Source organism: Equus quagga, chromosome 8 (genome assembly GCF_021613505.1).
Source record: "Equus quagga isolate Etosha38 chromosome 8, UCLA_HA_Equagga_1.0, whole genome shotgun sequence".
Lineage (NCBI taxonomy): Eukaryota > Metazoa > Chordata > Mammalia > Perissodactyla > Equidae > Equus > Equus quagga.
In genome coordinates, this window is record NC_060274.1 from 60,440,912 (window position 1) to 60,459,478 (window position 18,567).

Here is an 18,567-nt window from a genome sequence, read left to right on the forward strand (position 1 = left end):
TCAAACTTATTTGACCATAAAACCATTTCCCTGGAAAAATGTCTACAAACATCCCATGAAAGTAGTATCCATTCATTCACTCAAAAAACTGTTTATTGATCATCTCTTATATGCCAGACAGTGCACTGGGTATTGGGGATACAAGAATAAACAATCCCTGTTCTCCTAAAGCCTAGAGTTTAGTTGGGAAGATAGGCAGTAAATAAGCAACAAATAAATATATGATTCCAAGTTGAAAAAAGTGCTATGAAGGAAATAAATAGGTTTTTTAATATAAAATAATGACAAAGGGGGCATATTTAGATAAGATAATACGAAAAAGTCTCTAACAGCGTAATATATCAAGATATCATAGTATCTTAAATAATACTAATATAATCTATGAGATAGTCATATAATTAGTATCATTTAAGATGATATTTGACGAATGAGAAGTGGACTACATGTAAAGAGCAGAGGAAGGCATTCCAGGCAAAAGACCAGCATCTGTGAAAACCCGTGGTGTGAAACTGCTTAACAAGCTCAGAGAATTGAAAGGCCAGTGAGGTGAGAAAGGAGGAATGACTTCAGGAGAGACTGGAGAGATTGAAAGGGGCCTGATCCTGCAGGACTTCTGGGTCACAGAAAACAGCTTGGGTTTTATTCTAAGCACAATGGAAAGGAGTTTAAACAGGGAAGTGCTCTGATAGAATTTGTTTTTTAAAAGGTCACTCTGGCTGTCCAGTCAAGCACAGTTTGAAGCACCAGGAAGAATACTTAGGAAGAATAATAAAAGGCGGCATTAGTTTTCAACTGCTGCTGTAATAAATTACCACAACCTTGTGGCTGAAACAATACAAATTTATATCATCCAGGTCTGTAGGTCTGATGTCTGACATGGGTCTCACTGAGCTAAAATCTGCAGGTCTGCATTCCTTTCTGGAGGCTCTAGAGAAGAATCAATTTCTTGCTTATTTGGGTTGTTGGCAGAATTCAGTTCCCTATGGTTGTAGAACTGAGGTCCCTGTTTTCTTGCTGGCTGCAAGCTTGGGCCATTCTCAGCTTCTAGAAGCCACTCACAATCCTTGGCTTGTGGCCTCCTTCTTCTCTCTTCAAAGCCAGCAATGGTGGGTCAAGTCTTTCTCATACTTAAAATCTCTCCTCCTTCTTCTTCCATTTCATCTCTCTGACTCAGCCAAGAAATATTCCTTACTTTTAAGAATGCATGTGATTAGGTTGGGCCCACTCAGCTAATCCAGGATAATCTCACCATCTGAAGGCCTATACCCTTAATCACACTGGCAAAGTCCCTTTTGCTGTGTAAGGTAACATGTTCACAGATTCCAGGAATTACAGAGTGCACATCTTTGGGGGTATAGGAGGAAAGGCATTATTTTGCCTACCACAAAAGTGGTGGTAGCGGTTCCAAGTGAGAGATAAGGCAAATTAGACCAGTGTGATGGCAATGGAAAAAGTAAACAGATTTAAGGTATATTTTGAAGACAGAATTAATAGGCTTGGTGGTGATTGGTTATATGGGTGGAAGGGTGGCTACAAGAGAAGGGAATCAAGGCTGACTGCTAAATTCCTGGTCTTTCAGACTTATCAGTTAAGTGCCAGGGGATATCTTTCATAAAATAAAAGAGGGTGCAAATGAAACCAATTGTAGAAGAAAATTCAAGAGTTCTGTTTTCTGTGGAACATCCCTAGAGAAACATTAACCAGATCACCTGTGAGATTTCTTACTACTTTAACACTCTAAGAAATCTCTAAAAATATCTCTCCTATTCAAAGGTCATATAATTTTTATAATAAAGCATCATTCCTATTATCTTGAGAAATATAATATATATTCAAAGGTGACTTCTTTGTGATTCATCACATTCTTTGGAGTGGAGGGAACCTTGGTATGTTAGTTATCTATTACTGTGTATAAACTTGCCCCAAAATTTAGCAACTTAAAGCAACACCATTTCTGTGGGTCAGGAATCCAGACAGGATTAGCTGGGTCTGCTTCATAGTCTCTCATGAGGCTGTAATCAAGACAGTTAGGGCTGTGGTCTCAACTGAAGGCTCTACCAGGGAAGGATTCAATTCCAAGCTCACTTACGTGGTTATTGGCAGAAGTCAGTTCCTTGAGTGTTGTTCTGAGGGACTTGATTATCACTGACTGTTGATCAGAGGCCACCCTCAGCTCCTTGCCACATGGGCCTCTTCACCATTGCAATTTACTTCATCAAACCTAGCAAGAAAGACAAAGTCTGCCAGGAAGTCACAATCTTTTATAACTTAATCATGGAAATGATATCTCCTCAATGTTTCTATATCCTATTGGTTAGAAACAAGTTACTTAAGGGGTGGAAATCACACAAAAGGGGAGGCAGGGATCATTGGGTGCATCACAGAGACTACAGACCACACTTGGGGATTGAAGAAACCAAAGAAGAAAAAAAGTAAAAGTGAAAGTCAAAAGGAAAAATGAGAAAGGCAATCTTCATCTTCTCAACTTTTTTAGGATAGCAGTCCTAAACAGTATCCTTCAGACAGTCGGACAATTACCCTCAAGAGAGGTAATTAGGAAACTAGTTCTGACACAGAAAAGGATACCCCAAGAAGGATTGCAAGTCAGTCTAACAATAACTTCCTAAGATTATAGCAGGAAAAAAAAAGATTAAAACAAGTTTTTTTTTAATATTTTTAATTCAAAATTAATTTACTAAAAAATAAGACTTTTAGCAGAATTGGAGTAAACATACAGGAAGAAAAGAACAATAATATTTTGGAAAACACACTAGTCAGTTCTCAGCAATAACACTGAAAAATACAGCAAGCAATTACTAATGGAAATTTCTTAAAAATAGAATGCTTCCAAATTTTCCCATCTTGTATATTATCCTACATTGATTTTTTTTTTAAGTAGAAATAAGGGCAAGGGCCACATTCCTGTCTTCTCAAGGAGCATCTGTGACTATGATCTTGGTCTTCCTTTTTTCCTTTCTCTTTTAATTTCTTTTTTTTTTTTTGAGGAAGATTAGCCCTGAGCTAACTACTGCCAATCCTCCTCTTTTTTTGCTGAGGAAGACTGGCCCTGAGCTAACATCCATGCCCATCTTCCTCTACTTTATAGGTGGGATGCCTACCACAGCATGGTGTGCCAAGTGGTGCCACGTCCACACCCAGGATCCAAACCAGCAAACCCTGGGCCACTGAAAAGCGGAACGCACCCACTTAACTGCTGCACCAGCGGGCCAGCCCCTCATTTCTTTAACTTTAGGATTACTTGAGTGCTGGTGTATGGAATAAAAGCCTTATAATTTCAACTTTGAAAAATAAACAAAAGTAGACAAATCTAATTATACTATATTATATCAATGTTGGTTCCTTAGTCATAATAAATGTACCATACTCATATAAGATGATAATGATCATGCAAACTGGGTGTGGGGTATATGGAAACTTTCTGTAGTATCTTCATAATTTTTCTGTAATTCTAAAACTATTCTTAAAAATAATTTTTATATTTAAAAAACACAAATCCTAAAATAAACATATTAATGGAAATGAAAAAAAAATTAGGTAACTCAAACCCTCTAATTTCCTATCCTTATATTGGCAAAGAGTCTTCACAGCTTTGGAGTAGGTGCCCAGGCACCTTGATGTTTCAGGGACTCCTGCTATGGGACTTCACCTGCAGTAGGATCCTCAGTGCCAGAACACAGACTCAGCTCCAAATATCTGAAAAAATACCCCATGTTAAAAATCAGTTTAACTCCTCATTCTCTAAGCCAGCAGTCTGGAATAATATCCAAGGGAAACCTTCCTAGAAAAATATCCACGGGGGTAGGACAGTGTCAAGATGGTGGCATAAGCAGACTCTGGACTTACCTCCTCTCATGGATGCAACAAATTTACAGCTACTCTTTGAACAATTACCCCTGAGAGAGAACTGAAAACTAGATAAAAAGAACCCCACAACAAGGGATGCTGCTGACTAAGGTGAAAGAGGCAGAAATGCCTTTCTGGAGGAAAAAAAAGCCATCTTCAAGCCACAGTGCTTCACAGCCAGCCAAGAGCAATCCTAAGGTACAAGCCTTCCTTGGAGGAGTAGAGGATCTGAGCAAGGGAGTGGTACCACAATAAGCAGCTTTTGGATTCAGTACAACTGAGACAAGGGTCATAATACCTGGCTTTGCTGGCTATTAAGTACAACAGGGAATACCCCAGGAAAGCCATCAGACATAAGGGGGAAAAAGCCTGATCTTAAATGGCCCACACACAAATTCACCCATTTTGGAAAGCAACCTAAAATCACCAGAAAGAAATGTGCACAGTCCTTTGGTGAAAAGAGACTCATTTGATAGGTTCTGCACACATCTCAGCAAGAGGTGAGACCTCCCCAGGGACTGAGACATTAGCGGCAGCCATTACTATGATCTAGCACAGGCATGCTGATACAGACGCTGGCAGACACCATGGGACTTCTTCCTCTGGCCTATTAGCCCAGGGGTCTGCCCCACCCACTAGAGCACTGATTTAATCCAGCTCAGTTAGGACAGGCAGTCTGCCCTAGGGACTGGCCCCACCCAACAAGCCCTTGGGCAACCTGTGGGCCTGCATAGGCAGGGTGCCTGGAAACTCTGCAGGGGGCAAGTAGGTCTGCCCCTGTGGGGCAGGGCATGCACAAGGGGTGGACCCATGTTGGTGGACTATGTAGGGCCTCTGCAGTGAGGTGACTGGGCCCACTTAAGTGGGTCAGGGACCACATACAGGGCAGGACTGCTTTGACAGGGGTGTAGTCCCATAGTAGTGGGGCTTGTCAGCTGCAGCAGACTTGTGCTTCTCAAACAGCCATATAGAGGATTGGCCCCATATTCCAAAGCCTGAAACAAGTGGGGGATCCATGCCTGGGGCTGGTCCCACTCAGCTGCAACACAGAGAGCTGACAACAGCCTTGCAGGCCAGAGGCCTATAGCAATTGTAAGCCCCTGAGCTTAGCAACCAGCCACACTGTGGACCTACTCACTTAACAGGAAAACTGCAAGAGGAGTGTGCTAAGAGACCTTGCAGCCAACTGTGCTGGGGTTCCCTATGCCTAATAAAGTGATTGAAGGGACCATAGCAGCCACAGGCACTGAGTATTACAACCAGCTGGCCAGAGGGACAGCCTAGCCTCCTCAGGCACCTGCAGCAGGAGCAACCTTGCCACAACAGAAGGACACACATAGCCCACACAGAGGATACTCCTGGAAATTTGGAACTGGTGACAAGGAGGAAGCAAACTGCTGGACCTCATAAGGCATCTCATACATAAGGTCACCTCTCCAAGATCGGGAGATGTAGCTGATCTACCTGATACATAGATATAAGCACAAAGAAAAAGGCAAAATGAGGAGACAAAGGAATACATTCCAAGTAAAGGAACAGGACAAAACCCCAGAAAAAGAACTAAACAAAACAGCGATAAACAATCTACTGGACAAAGAGCACAAACTAAGAGTCATAAGGAAGCTCACTGATCTTGGGAGAAGAATGCACAAACTCAGCAAGAACTTCAACAAAGAATTGGAAAATATCAAAAAATAAATCAGAAATGAAGAATACAATACAGGAAATGAAAAATTCACTAGAGGGACTCAAAAGCACAGTAGATGATATAGAAGAATGGATCAGCAAGCTGGACAAAAGACTACAGGAAATCACCCAAGCTGAACAGATAAAAGAAAAGAGAATTAAAACTAATGAGGACAGTCTAAGGGACCTCTGGGACAATGTCAAGTGCACTAACATCCATATTATAGGTGTCCCAGAAGGAGAAGAGAGAGACAAAGGGGCAGAGAATCTATTTGAAGAAATAATAGCTCAAAACTTTCCTAACCTAAGGAAGGAAAGATATCTAGGTACGGGAAGCACAGAGAGCACGAAACAAGATAAACCCACGAGGCCCACACCAAGACACATTATACTTAAAATGTCAATAATTGAAGATAAAGAAAGAATCCTAACTGCCACAAGAGAAAGGCAACAAGTTACATACAAAGGCAACCCCATAAGGCTATCAGCCAACTTCTCAGAAGAAACCTTACAGGCTAGAAGGGAGGGGCATGATTCATTTAAAGTGCTGAAGGGAAAAAACCTACAGCCAAGAACACTCTACCTGGCAAGGTGATCATTCAGAATGGAAGGTGAGATAAAGAGTTTCCCAGACAAGCACAAACTAAAGGAGTTTATCACCAAGAAACAAGCCTTACAAGAAATGCTAAAGGGACTTATTTAAGTGGAAAAGAAAAGACCACAAATAGGAATAAGAAAATTATCAAAAAAAAAAAAACACAATAAAATCACTGGCAAAGGCAAACAAACAGCAAAGGTAGCAGATCAACAACCTATGAAGCTAAAATGAAGTTCAGAAGACAAAAGTACTAAAATTATCTTTTTCCATGATAAGAGAGTAATGGATACACATGCAGAAAAAAAAAATTAGATATGATAGCAAAAACATAAAATGTGGGAGGAGGGGAGTTGAATAGTAGAGCTTTTAGCAAGAGGTCAAACTAAAGAAACCATCAGTTTAATATAGATTGCTATATATGTAGGTTATTATATATGAACCTTATGGTAATCAAAAGCCAGAAACCTATAATAAATACACAAAAAATTAAGAGAAAGGAACCCAAACTAAAGACTAATACTAAAGAAAGCCATCAAACCACAAGGGAAGATAGCAAGAGAAGAAGAAAGGAACAGAGAAGAACTTCTAAAACACCCAGAAAAAAAGTACCAAAATGGCAATAAGTACATTCTTATCAATAATTACTTTAAAAGTCAACGGACTAAATGCTCCAATCAAAAGACATAGGGTGGACAACTGGATAAAAACAACAAGACCCATACATATGCCACCTACAAGAGACAAACTTCAAACCTAAACCTCACAAACTGAAAGGGAAGGGATGGAAAAAGATACTCCATGCAAATGGCAATGAAAAGAAAGCTGGGGTAGCAATACCTATATCAGACAAAATAGACTTCAAAGCAAAAATTATAACAAGAGACAAAGAAGGGTACTACATAATGATAAAGGGAACAATCCAACAAGAGGATATAACACTTGTAAATATCTATGCACCCAACTTAGGAGCACCTAAATATATAAAGCAATTATTAACAGACATAAAAGGAGAAACAGATAGCAACACAATAATAGTAGGAGATTTTAACACTCCACTTACACCAATGGTTAGATCACCCAAACAGAAGATCAATAAGGAAACATTGGCCTCAAATGACCGATTAGACCAGACAGACTTGGTGGAGATATACACAACATTCCATATAAAAACTGCAGAATACACATTCTTTTCCAATGCTCATGGAACCTTCTCCAGGAGAGATCAAATATTAGGTCACAAAACAAGCCTCAAAAAATTTTAGAAGATCAAAATAAGAGCAAGCATCTTTTTGGAATACAACAGTATGAAACTAGAAATCAACTACAGAAGAAAATTGGAAAAGCCATAAATATGTAGAGATTAAACAAAATGCTACTGAGAAATCAGTGGGTCAATGAAGAAATCAAAGGAGAAATATAAAATACCTGGAGACAAATGAAAATGAAAATATGACATGCCAAAATATATGGGATACAGCAAAAATGGTTCTAAGAGAGAAATTTATAGCAATATAGGCCTACCTCAACAAATAAGAAAAATCTCAAATAAACAATCTAACAGTGCACTAGAAAAAGAAGAAGAAACAAAGTCCAAATCAGTAGAAGGAAGGAAATAACAAAAATCAGATCAGAAACAAATGAGAGACTAAAGAGAAAACAGAAAAAAATCAATGAAACTAAGAGATGGTTCTTTGAAAAGAAACACAAAATTGACAAACCTTTAGCTAGACTCACCAAGAAAAAAAGAGAGAAGGCTCAAATAAATAAAATCAGAAATGAAAGAGGAGAAATTACAACAGACACCTCAGAAATACAAAAGATTATAAGAGAATACTGTGAAAAGCTAAAAGCTATATACCCCAACAAATTAGATAATCTAGAAGAAATGGATAAATTCTTAGAATCATTCAGCCTTCCAAAACTGAATCAAGAAGGAACAGAGAATCTGAATAGACAAATCACCAGTAAGGAGATTGAAACAGTAATCAAAAACCTTCCAAAAAATAAAAGTCTATGGCCAAACAGCTTCCCTGGTGAAGTCTACCAAACATTCAAAGACTTAATACCTATCCTTCTCAAACTCTTCCAAAAATTGAAGAGGAGGGGAAGCTTCCTAACTCATTCTATGAAGCCAACATTACCCTGATACCAAAACCAGAAAGAACACAAAAATGAAAATTACAGGCCAATATCACTGATGAATATCAATGCAAAGATCCTCAACAAAATACTAGCAAATCGAAAACAACAATAATTAAAAAGATCATACACCATGATTAAGCGGGATTTATTCTAGGGATGCAGGGATGGTTGAACACCCACAAATCAATCAGTGTGATGCACCACATTAACAAAATGAAGAATAAAAATCACATGGTCATCTCAATAGATGCTGAGAAAGTATTTGACAAGATAAAGCATCCATTTAGGATAAAAACTCTCCATAAAATGGGTATGGAAGGAAAGTACCTCAACATAAAAAAGGCCATATATGACAAACCCACAGCTGATATCATTCTCAAAGGAGAAAAACTGAAAGCTATCCCTCTTAAAACAGGAACCAGACAAGGATCCCCACTTTCAACACTCTTATTTAACACTGTATTGGAAGTCCTAGCCAGAGAAATCAGACAAGAAAAAGAAATAAAAGGGATCCAAATTGGAAAGGAGAAGTGAGGCTGTCACTATTTGCAGATGAGATGATTTTCTATATAGAAAATGCTAATCAATCCGCCAAAAGACTTTTAGAAATAATAAATGAATAGGGTAAAGTTGCAGGATACAAAATCGACATACAAAACTCAGCTGCATTTCTATACACTAACAACAAAGTAGTAGACAGAGAAATTAAGAATACAATCCCATTTACAATCGAAACAAAAAGAACAAAATACCTAGGAATAAGCTTAACCAAAGAGGTGAAAGATCTGTACACCGAAAACTATAAAACTTTGTTGAAACAAAGTAAAGAAGACACAAAGAAACGGAAGATATTCCGTGCTCTTGGATTGGAAGAATTAACATCATTAAAATGTCCATACTTCCTAAAGCAATCTACAGATTCAATGCAATCCCTATCAAAGTTCCAATGACACTTTTCACAGAAGCAGAACAATGAATCCTAAAATTTATACGGAATAACAAAAGACCCCAAATAGCCAAAGGAATCCCGAGAAAAAAGAACAAAGCTGGAGTATCACACTCCCTGATTTCAAAATATACTACAAAGTTATATCAAAACAGCATGGTACTGGCACAAAACAGACACAGATCAATGGAACCAAATCAAGAGCCCAGATATAAACCCACACATCTATAGACAGCTAATTTTTGACAAGGGAGCCAAGAACATACAATGGAGAAAGGAAAGTCTCTTCAATAAATGGTGTTGGGAAAACTGGACAGCCACAAGCAAAAGAATGAAAGTAGACAACTATCTTACACCACACACAAAAATTAACTCAAAATGGATTAAAGACTTGGATGTAAGACCCAAAACCATGAAACTTCTAGAAGAAAACATAGGCAGTACACTCTTCAACATCAGTCCTAGCAGCATATTTTCAAGTACCGTGTCTGACTGGGCAAGGGAAACAATAGAAAAACTAAACAAATGGGACTACATCAAACTAAAAAGCTTCTGCACAGCAAAGGAAACCATCAAAAAAACGAAAAGACAACCTAACAATTGGGAGAAGATATTTGCAAACCATATATCTGATAAGGGATTAATATCAAAAATATATATCAAACTCATACAACTCAACAAAAAAAACAAACAAACAACCCAATCAAAAAATGGGCAGAGGAGATGAACAGACATTTCTCCACAGAATATATACAGATGACCAACAGACACATGAAAAGATGTTCAACATCACTAACTATCAGGGAAATGCAAATCAAAACTACAATGAGATATCACCTCACGCCCATCAAAATGGCTATAATCAACAAAACAGGAAACAACAAGTGTTGGAGAGGATGTGGAGAGAAAGGAACACTTGTACACTGCTGGTGGGAGTGCAAACTGGTGCAGCCACTACGAAAAACAGTATGGAGATGCCTCAAAAAATTAATAGAAGTACCATACAATCCAGCTATTCCACTGCTGGGTCTTTATCCAAAGAACATGAAAACATAAATATGTAAAGGTATATACACCCCTATGTTCATTGCAGCATTATTCACAACAGTCAAGAACTGGAAGCAGGGACAAATAGATAAAGAAGATGTGGTATATAGACACAATAGAATACTACTCAACCATAAAAAAGGATGATATCTGGCCATTTGTGACAAAATGGATGGATCTTAAGGGTATTATGCTAAGTGAAATAAGTCAGAGGGAGAAAGTCAAATACCGTATGATCTCACTCATAAATACAAGAGAAAAACAACAACAATCACATAGAGACAGAGATTGGATTGGTGGTTACCAGAGGGGAAGAGGGGCGGCAGGAGGTCAAAAGGGGTAATTAGGCACATGTGTGTGGTGATAGATTATAATTAGTCTTTGAGTGGTGAACATGATGTAATCCACACAGAAATCGAAATATAATGATGTATACCTGAAATTTATATAATGTTATAAACCAATGTTACTGCAATAAAAAAAGTAAAATTAAGGAAAATTTAAAAATTTTAAAAAAGAAAAATATTCAAGGGATGGTAAAAGCTATATGCACAGAGTTGTTGCTCCCTGTATTATTTACAACATTGAAAAAATTAGAAGCAACTAAGTGTTCAGCAATAGGAGTATGATTAATTATCTTATGGACAATCTATTCACTGAAACATTTTATAGCCATTAAATGGTGATTATAAAGATTATGTTACAGGAGGGAGAAAGTTTATGGTAGCATACTTATGATTAAGATGGGTGCTTTTAAATCAAAACACAAAAATTTACATAGTATATAAATGTAACTATTGTCTATGACCAAAGGGTCCAGATTATTAATCATAAATAACTCCCCCTCCTTTAGGATGTCTTTATTTACAAATACGTATTACACACCAAGCAGTGTTCTTTTCCTCCATGAACCATATCTTGAAAACAGACTCTTGACACAGAGTTAGAGTAAATGCTTTGAATAACAGCACAACCTGACCCACATCAGATATGAGGGTCATCTGGCAGGCAAACTGGCTGGTGAGGCAAGCATGCCCTCCCCCCACATAGCAACATGTGCTTCTTTTCCCAAGTCATGCTGTGGGTCTAAGAGGACAATCTTTATTGAATCATCCATTCAGCAAACATTTACTGAACATCAACCAGGTGGCAGGCACTCTGCAAAATGCTGGTGATCCAGTGGTGAGCAAAATGGACACGTCTCTTGCCCTCATGGAATTTACAGCCTAGTGAAAGACATAAATAATCCCACCAATATATATAGTAGAAAATTATGTTCCTACTATGAAAGGAAATACAGAGTGCTATGAAAGAATATTATTGGAGGACTTAATTTATATGAAGAACCATTTTTGCTCAAATATGTAGCACACATCAAGCACTCTCTGAGGGTTATTTGTTAACATGAAAATGTTGGGGACAGTGTGAGCTGTAAATGTCCATTCGGCTCATTCACAAAGATTTACAATAAAACCTTGATGTAAGTCTTCCAAGTACAGAACCATGTACTTCCCTAACTTCTCAGCTTTCGTATGACTCCACTAAATGCTCCAAATCCTCAGCAGAAACATTCTCATCTCACTTTTTCTAGAGCTGGCCTCACATTTAATCTTGGAAAAGATTTCACCACCCTCTATAGACCTAAATCCTTTCTTTTTTTACTCTTCTCACACACATACACACACACATACACATAAAAAAAATTAAGAAAAGGAAAAATGCATAATAGCTGCAGAAATGCTAGGTATGTAACACACTTACAGCTGGTCTACCTGGCACCTAAACCCCCTTTCTCCGGCATGACCCTAACATTCATCTGGGGATCTACTCCTTCTCCACTCTCAGCCTGATATACTGGATGGATGACCTTCATGTAGGTGAGGGATTTAGGAATCATGTAACCAGTTCTCAGTTTACTCCTTTGGAAATTCTGCACAGGAACTACCTCCTCCTTTAGAATGCAGCATTAATTGTATCTTTGGATCTCGGCAGAAACATCCATTTTAATATTCTGGTACACATTTGAACATCATCCATCACCTATTTTGCAAAGGAAAAAAGTTGAAAACTGCTTCAATGTTTTTACATTTCCTACAGAGTCCAAAATGAGAAGTCTGACCCTGAGATAATCATAGCAAGAACCAAGCTCATATTTTTGGTATTCAGAGAACTTTGAAGAATTTAGAGAAAAGCAATCAAGATGATTAAGGAATATAAAAGTTAAGGATAAAGGAATCATGGTTTCCTAAAAGTAAATACCTAACTATAATCCTCACATATAAGAATGTCTACACCCCAGGGAAGCATGTCAGGCTAGTTTATCTAAACTCATAGCAAGTTTGACTTGGCTACAACAGAACAGATGAACCTAAATCCTGGCAGAAGTTATTAAATATTTTAAGATGTTACCAATGGAGGCCATAGGTCCTTCTTTAGAAGCCTCAAAAATAGAAAAGCCTCTCTTTAAAATAGCTGAGCAGAAGTCTTGCTCTAAAACAGGGCGTGGCCTCTTTAACATACCATGAACATTTTGCATGCGTGGCCATTGCTGGTTCTCCCACTCTAGTCTCTTTGGGTCCCTTACTGGTGCCCTTTGCTCTAATCTCCTTGCTTTTATCTTTGATATTTCCTGTTTCTCAACATTCTGTGCAAGGCAGTTTCTGGTTAGCTTCTGACAACTGTCTCAGTTTAGAAGAAGAAGTGAAGACAAATTCTCCATCCATAACTGAAACATAACACTATGCCTAGATTTATGGTTTTGAAAGGCCTTGAGATGTTTTCTCACTTCTGCCATCACAGAATTTCCCTCTAAAGTCTGAACTTGGTTTTAGTATCCTATAGAATTCTGCAGTTGGAGAGGAAGACTTCAAAGATTTTAAGATTCTGACAGTTTCTGGAAGGATTTTATCGGCTGCAAGTTATAATTGAAATTATTTACTTGCTGTTCAGTTTAATATGTTGAAACATTTCTAAATAGGCTACCTCAGGCCTTTCAGTGCTATCTAGAATAATGATGTAAAAACTGTACAGTACTGTGGGACAAAAAAGATAAGATCAGAGGAAAATAGTTCAAGTAACCCAAAGAATTTTTTTAATAAACCCTTCTATGTTTTTGTCACAAATATCCTCCCCCTGCCCTGCAACCCTAGTGTATATTATCCTTGCATATGGAGTTTCCAAGTGTGGTTAAGGAATTCTGTCATCTGTGTGTGTGTGTGTGTGTGTGTGTGTGTGTGTGACATTTACGTATATACATAACATACATAAGAGTTGGTGGCACATAAGATGTATCATCTCGCCTCCAAACCTCAATGAAGAAGAAAAAAATATTTTGGAGATGAAAACTAATATTTACATATAGATAGATGCCGATACCTCAAGCTCCGAGCTTACTGTTCCTTCCTCATCCTGCAGCCGTGCAGCAAGGGTGTGCCCAGCACCGCGTGCTATTTTTTCTCCATCTCAGGAATTCTGAGTTTCCACAAGTGAAAAGCAAAGGATATCATGAGTTCACAATTTAAAACCTCCATGTGTAGGAAAGTTCAGTATTCATCATTGTCTTCAACAGAACCAAAAAGGTCACATAGGATATTTAAGAAAACTATGATAAGCTATTGACTGAGAAGATTAAATGATCCAATCTGATATTTCTGCAAGATCTAATTCAAAAGGCCAAGGCATCATTCCAGTCAATCAAGTTGAAAAGAAAAGAGGCTTATTTTTATAATCCATCTTTCCTCAGTAAGGTTGGTTTCCATAGCCACAGGCTTGTCACCCAGCTGGTTTGGTTAATGATGATGCTGGGGAGGCAACAACATGGGTCTTTATTTCTCCATCTCTATTTGCAAAATGCAGCCAAATTGGTTCTAGAAGTTGTCTGAGGAGACTCTTTCCCCAGAGAGGAAAATACATGGCTTTCTGATCAGTAATATCCTCAATAAAAGGGACAGACAGAATTCTGGGTTTGGGGCCAGCCCAGTGGCACAGCAGTTAAGTTCACATGTTCCGCTTCTCGGCGGCCCGGGGTTCTCCAGTTCAGATCCCAGATGCGGACATGGCACTGCTTGACACGCCATGCTGTGGTAGGCGTCCCACATATAAAGTAGAGGGAGATGGGCATGGATGTTAGCTCAGGGCCAGGCCCCCTCAGCAAAAAGAGGAAGACTGGCAGTAGTTAGCTCAGGGCTAATCTTCCTCAAAAAAAAAGAATTCTGGGTTTCTCTACAACCCAATACTCTGTTAGGGAGCAGTAATAGGGCCATGGAATTCCCCTCAGACTGAGGGGAAGGGAAAACAAATCCATGGCCCTATCAAACAACTCAGGTGGTTTTTCATTAACACTCAGAAGTTCCAGGGTTTCTTTCAGAACCTCAGCTGCCTCATCTGTAAACAGAAAGGTTTACTCAGTCTCTTCTGTTCCAACATGCTTAGATCCTACTTCCCGACCTAACAATTTCTGTTCCACCATAAACACTTCTCATGAACTCTTCTCTCCCATTTCTCTTTCCCAATGTTGGCCACAAAACCAAGTCCTAGTACCCAAAAGGATACCCTGCTGGCTTATTAAAGCAAAAGCCATAGGATTTATCCACCTTTGTAATGCACTCTTTTAGCTCTAGCCTGATTAGGAACCAAACACTCACGCTATAGAACACTAAATTTGGGCCAGCCCAGTGGCACAGCAGTTAAGTTCACATGTTCCGCTTTGGCCACACAGGGTTTGCCAGTTCAGATCCCAGGTGCGGACCTATACACTGCTTGTCAAGCCATGCTGTGGCAGGTGTCCCACATATAAAGTAGAGGAAAATGGGCATGGATGTTAGCTCAGGGCCAGTCTTCCTCAGCAGAAAGAGGAAGATTGGTGGCAGATGTTCACTCAGGGCTAATCTTCCTCAAAAAAAAAAAAGAACACTAAATTTGTCAAAAATGCATCTCGAGACATCTCATCAAGATGGCAGCATAAGCAGAATGAACTCATCCCCTCCCATGAACACAACCAGGATACAACTATTTTTGGAAAAATTACCCTGGAGTGAAAACTGGATAAAAAGAACCCCCACAACAAGGGACAGTCCTGACTAAAGTGGAAGAGGCAGAAATTCCTGCTGGAGAGGAAAAAAGCCACCTTTGGGAGCAGCAGAGCTTGTCAGCTGGCCAGGCGGGAGCCACCCTAAGGTACACAGCCCTCCCTGGAGGAGTGAGGTCCGGAGTGGGGGCCAATACTGCTATAAGCATCCTTCAGATTCAGCCTAACTGAGACAAGGGTCTTACTCTCTGGCTTCACTGGCTATCAACTGCAGCGAGGATACCCCCAAAAAAAGCTATCAGCCAAAAGCCCAAAAGACCTACATCTTAAAGGGCCCAGGCACAAACCTACTCATTGCAGCAACCTAAAATTACCAGAGAGAAGGCTGACAGTCCTTTGGTGAAATGAGACTCACCTGGTAGGCTCTGGGGGCATCTTGGTGGGGGCCATTGTTCTGACCTGGTCCAGGTATGCTGACATGCTGACACAGACCCCTATAGGCACCACTGAGGTTCTCCCCTTGGCCTGTTAGCCCAGGGGTCTGCCACACTCACTAGAGCACAGATTTAATCCAGTTCAGCCAGGGCAGGCAACCTGCCCTAGGGACCAGCGCTATCCAACACCAAGCCCTCAGGCTACTTTTCAGCCTGCATTGACTGGGTGCCTCGATCCTCTACAGGCAGGCGAGGGTGTCCACCTCTGTGGGGCAGGGCCTGTGTGAGGACTAGGAGAACTGTGGGGGGCATTGGTGGAGAGGTGGGGACCTCTGCAGTGTGACATCAGGGTACACTCCATGGGGGTGGGAAGTGTGCATGGACCAGGACTCTGTTGACGGTGTGTGTGGTCCTGTGGGGGATAAGGCTTATCAGCGGCAGAAGACCTGGCTTCACAAATAGCCATAAAAAGGATCAGCCCCACCTTCCAAAGCCTGAAACAACTGAGTGCTCCTGTGACTAGGGCCAGCCCCACTCAGCTGCACTCCTAAGAGAACTGACAACAGCCATGTAGGCCTGAGGCTATCACAACTGTATGCCCCTGAGCCTAGCAACCAGCTACACTGGGTACCAACCCAATTAAGAGGAAAACTGCAATAGGAGTGTGGTGATAGACTTTGGAGCCAAGGGTGCTGGGGCTCCCCAAACCGGATTTAAAAACAGAATGCCAAAGAAGGAAAGACTAGACTCCCTGGGTACCTGCAGTAACAGCAACACTGCCACAGCAGAGAGACATAAGTAGTCCACAAAAGGGTCACTCCTGGATCATTTGGACTGGTGACAAGAGGGAAGTACACTGCTGGACCCCATAAGGCACCTCATATATAAGGCCACTTTTCCAAGATACGGAGATGTAGCTGACTCACCTAACACATAGAAATAAGCACAGAGGAAGAGGCATAATGAGGAGACAAAGTAATACTTTCCAAGCAAGGGAACAGGACAAAACCCAAGAAAAAGGACTAAATGAAAACAGAAATAAGTGACCTACTCAACAAAGAGTTCAAACAAAATATCATAAGGATGCTCACAGATATTGGGAGAAGACTGGATGAACACAGTGAGCTCAACAGCAAAGAACTGAAAGATATAAAAAAGAACCAATCAGAAATGAAGAATACAATACTGGAAATGACAAATTCACTGGAGGGATTTAATAGCAGAGTAGAGGATGCAGAAGAATGGATCAGTGAGCTAGACGAAAGAGTAGAGGAAATCACCAAGCTGAATAGAAATAAGAAAAAAGAATTAGACAGAATGAGAACAGTCTAAGGGAACTCTGGGACAATATCAAGTGTGCTAACATTCAGATTATAGGTGTCCTAGAAGGAGGAGAGAGAGAAAAAAGGGGCATAAAATTCATTTCAAGAAATAACAGATGAAAATTTTCCTAACATAAGGGAGAAATCAGACATCCAAGTACAGGAAGCACAGAGAGCTCCAAACAAGATAAACCCAAAGAGGCCCACACCAAGACATATTATAATTAAAATGTCCAAAATTAAAGATAGAGAATCCTAAAAGCAGCAAGAGAAAGGCCACAAGTGAGATACAAAGAAAAGCCCATAAGTCTATCAGCAGACTTCTCAGCCGAGACCCTACAGGTGAGAAGCGAATGGCACTACATATTTAAAGTGCTAAAAGGAAAAAACCGACAGCCAAGAATACTCTGTCCATCAAGGTTGTCACTCAGAATGGAAGGAGAGATAAACAGCTTCCAGACAAGCAAAAATGAAAGGAGTTTATCACCAAGAAACCAGTTCTGTAAGAAATGCTGAAGGGACTTATTTAAGTGGGAAAGCGACGACCACAAATAGAGATAAAAACAATTATCCAAAAAAAACAGGTAATAAAATCATTTGTAAAGGTAAAAATATAGTAAAGGTAACAGATCACTACCTGTGAAGATAATACGAAGGTTAAAAGACAAAAGTACTAAAATCACCTGTTTCAATGATAAGAGGGTAATGGATGGACACACACTAAACAAGAGACTACGATTTCAAAAACATAAACTGTGGAAGGAGGGGAGTGAAAAAGTGGAGCTTTTAGAAAGAGGTCCAGCTAAAGAGACTATCAACTCAATATAGACTGTTACGTACATAGCATATTAAATAGGATCCTCAAGGTAATCACAAATCAGAAAACTATAATAAGTAAGCAAAAAGGTAAGACAAACGAAATCAAACATATTACTAAAGAAAGCCATCAAACCACAAGGGAAGACAGCAAGAGAGAAAGAAAGGAACAGAGAACTACTAAAACACCCAGAAAAAGAAAGTAACAAAATGGCAACAAATGCATATTTACCAATAGCTACTTTAAACGTCAATGGCCTAAATGTGCCAATCAAATGCCACAGGGTGGCCAATTTGGAGAAAAAAACAAGACCCATGTATATGCTGCATACAAGAGACACATTTCAGACCTAAAGACAATCACAAACTGAAAGTGAAAGGATGGAAAAAGATATTCCATGCAAATGGCAAAGAAAAGAAAGCGGGGGTATCAATACTTATATCAGACAAAATAGACTTTAAAACAAAAACTGTAACAAGAGACAAAGAAGGGCACTACATAATGAGAAAGGGAACAATCCAAAAAGAAAATACAACACTTGAGAATACTTATGCACCCAACATAGGAGCACCTAAATATATAAAGCAATTATTAACAGACATAAAAGGAGAAATAGACAGGAACACAATAATAGTAGGAGAATTTAACACTCCACTTAGACCAATGGATAGATCATCCAAACAGA

At 39.5% G+C, this 18,567-nt stretch overlaps 1 protein-coding gene across 20 annotated transcripts in view; it reads right to left on the reverse strand.

Moving 5' to 3' along the window:
* MTERF1 (mitochondrial transcription termination factor 1) overlaps positions 1-18,567 on the reverse strand; it is a 212,234-nt gene that overhangs the window by 114,782 nt on the left and 78,885 nt on the right. For 15 of the 20 annotated variants that reach the window (XR_006889851.1, XR_006889855.1, XR_006889854.1 and 12 more), the window contains one exon: positions 2,090-2,240. The exons of 4 other annotated variants lie outside the window; for them this stretch is intronic. The gene's annotated coding sequence lies outside the window, so the exon portion shown is untranslated. Of the gene's footprint in view, positions 1-2,089; positions 2,241-3,667; positions 3,683-18,567 lie in introns of those variants that run through there. One more of the 20 variants, XR_006889859.1, reaches the window with a different exon arrangement.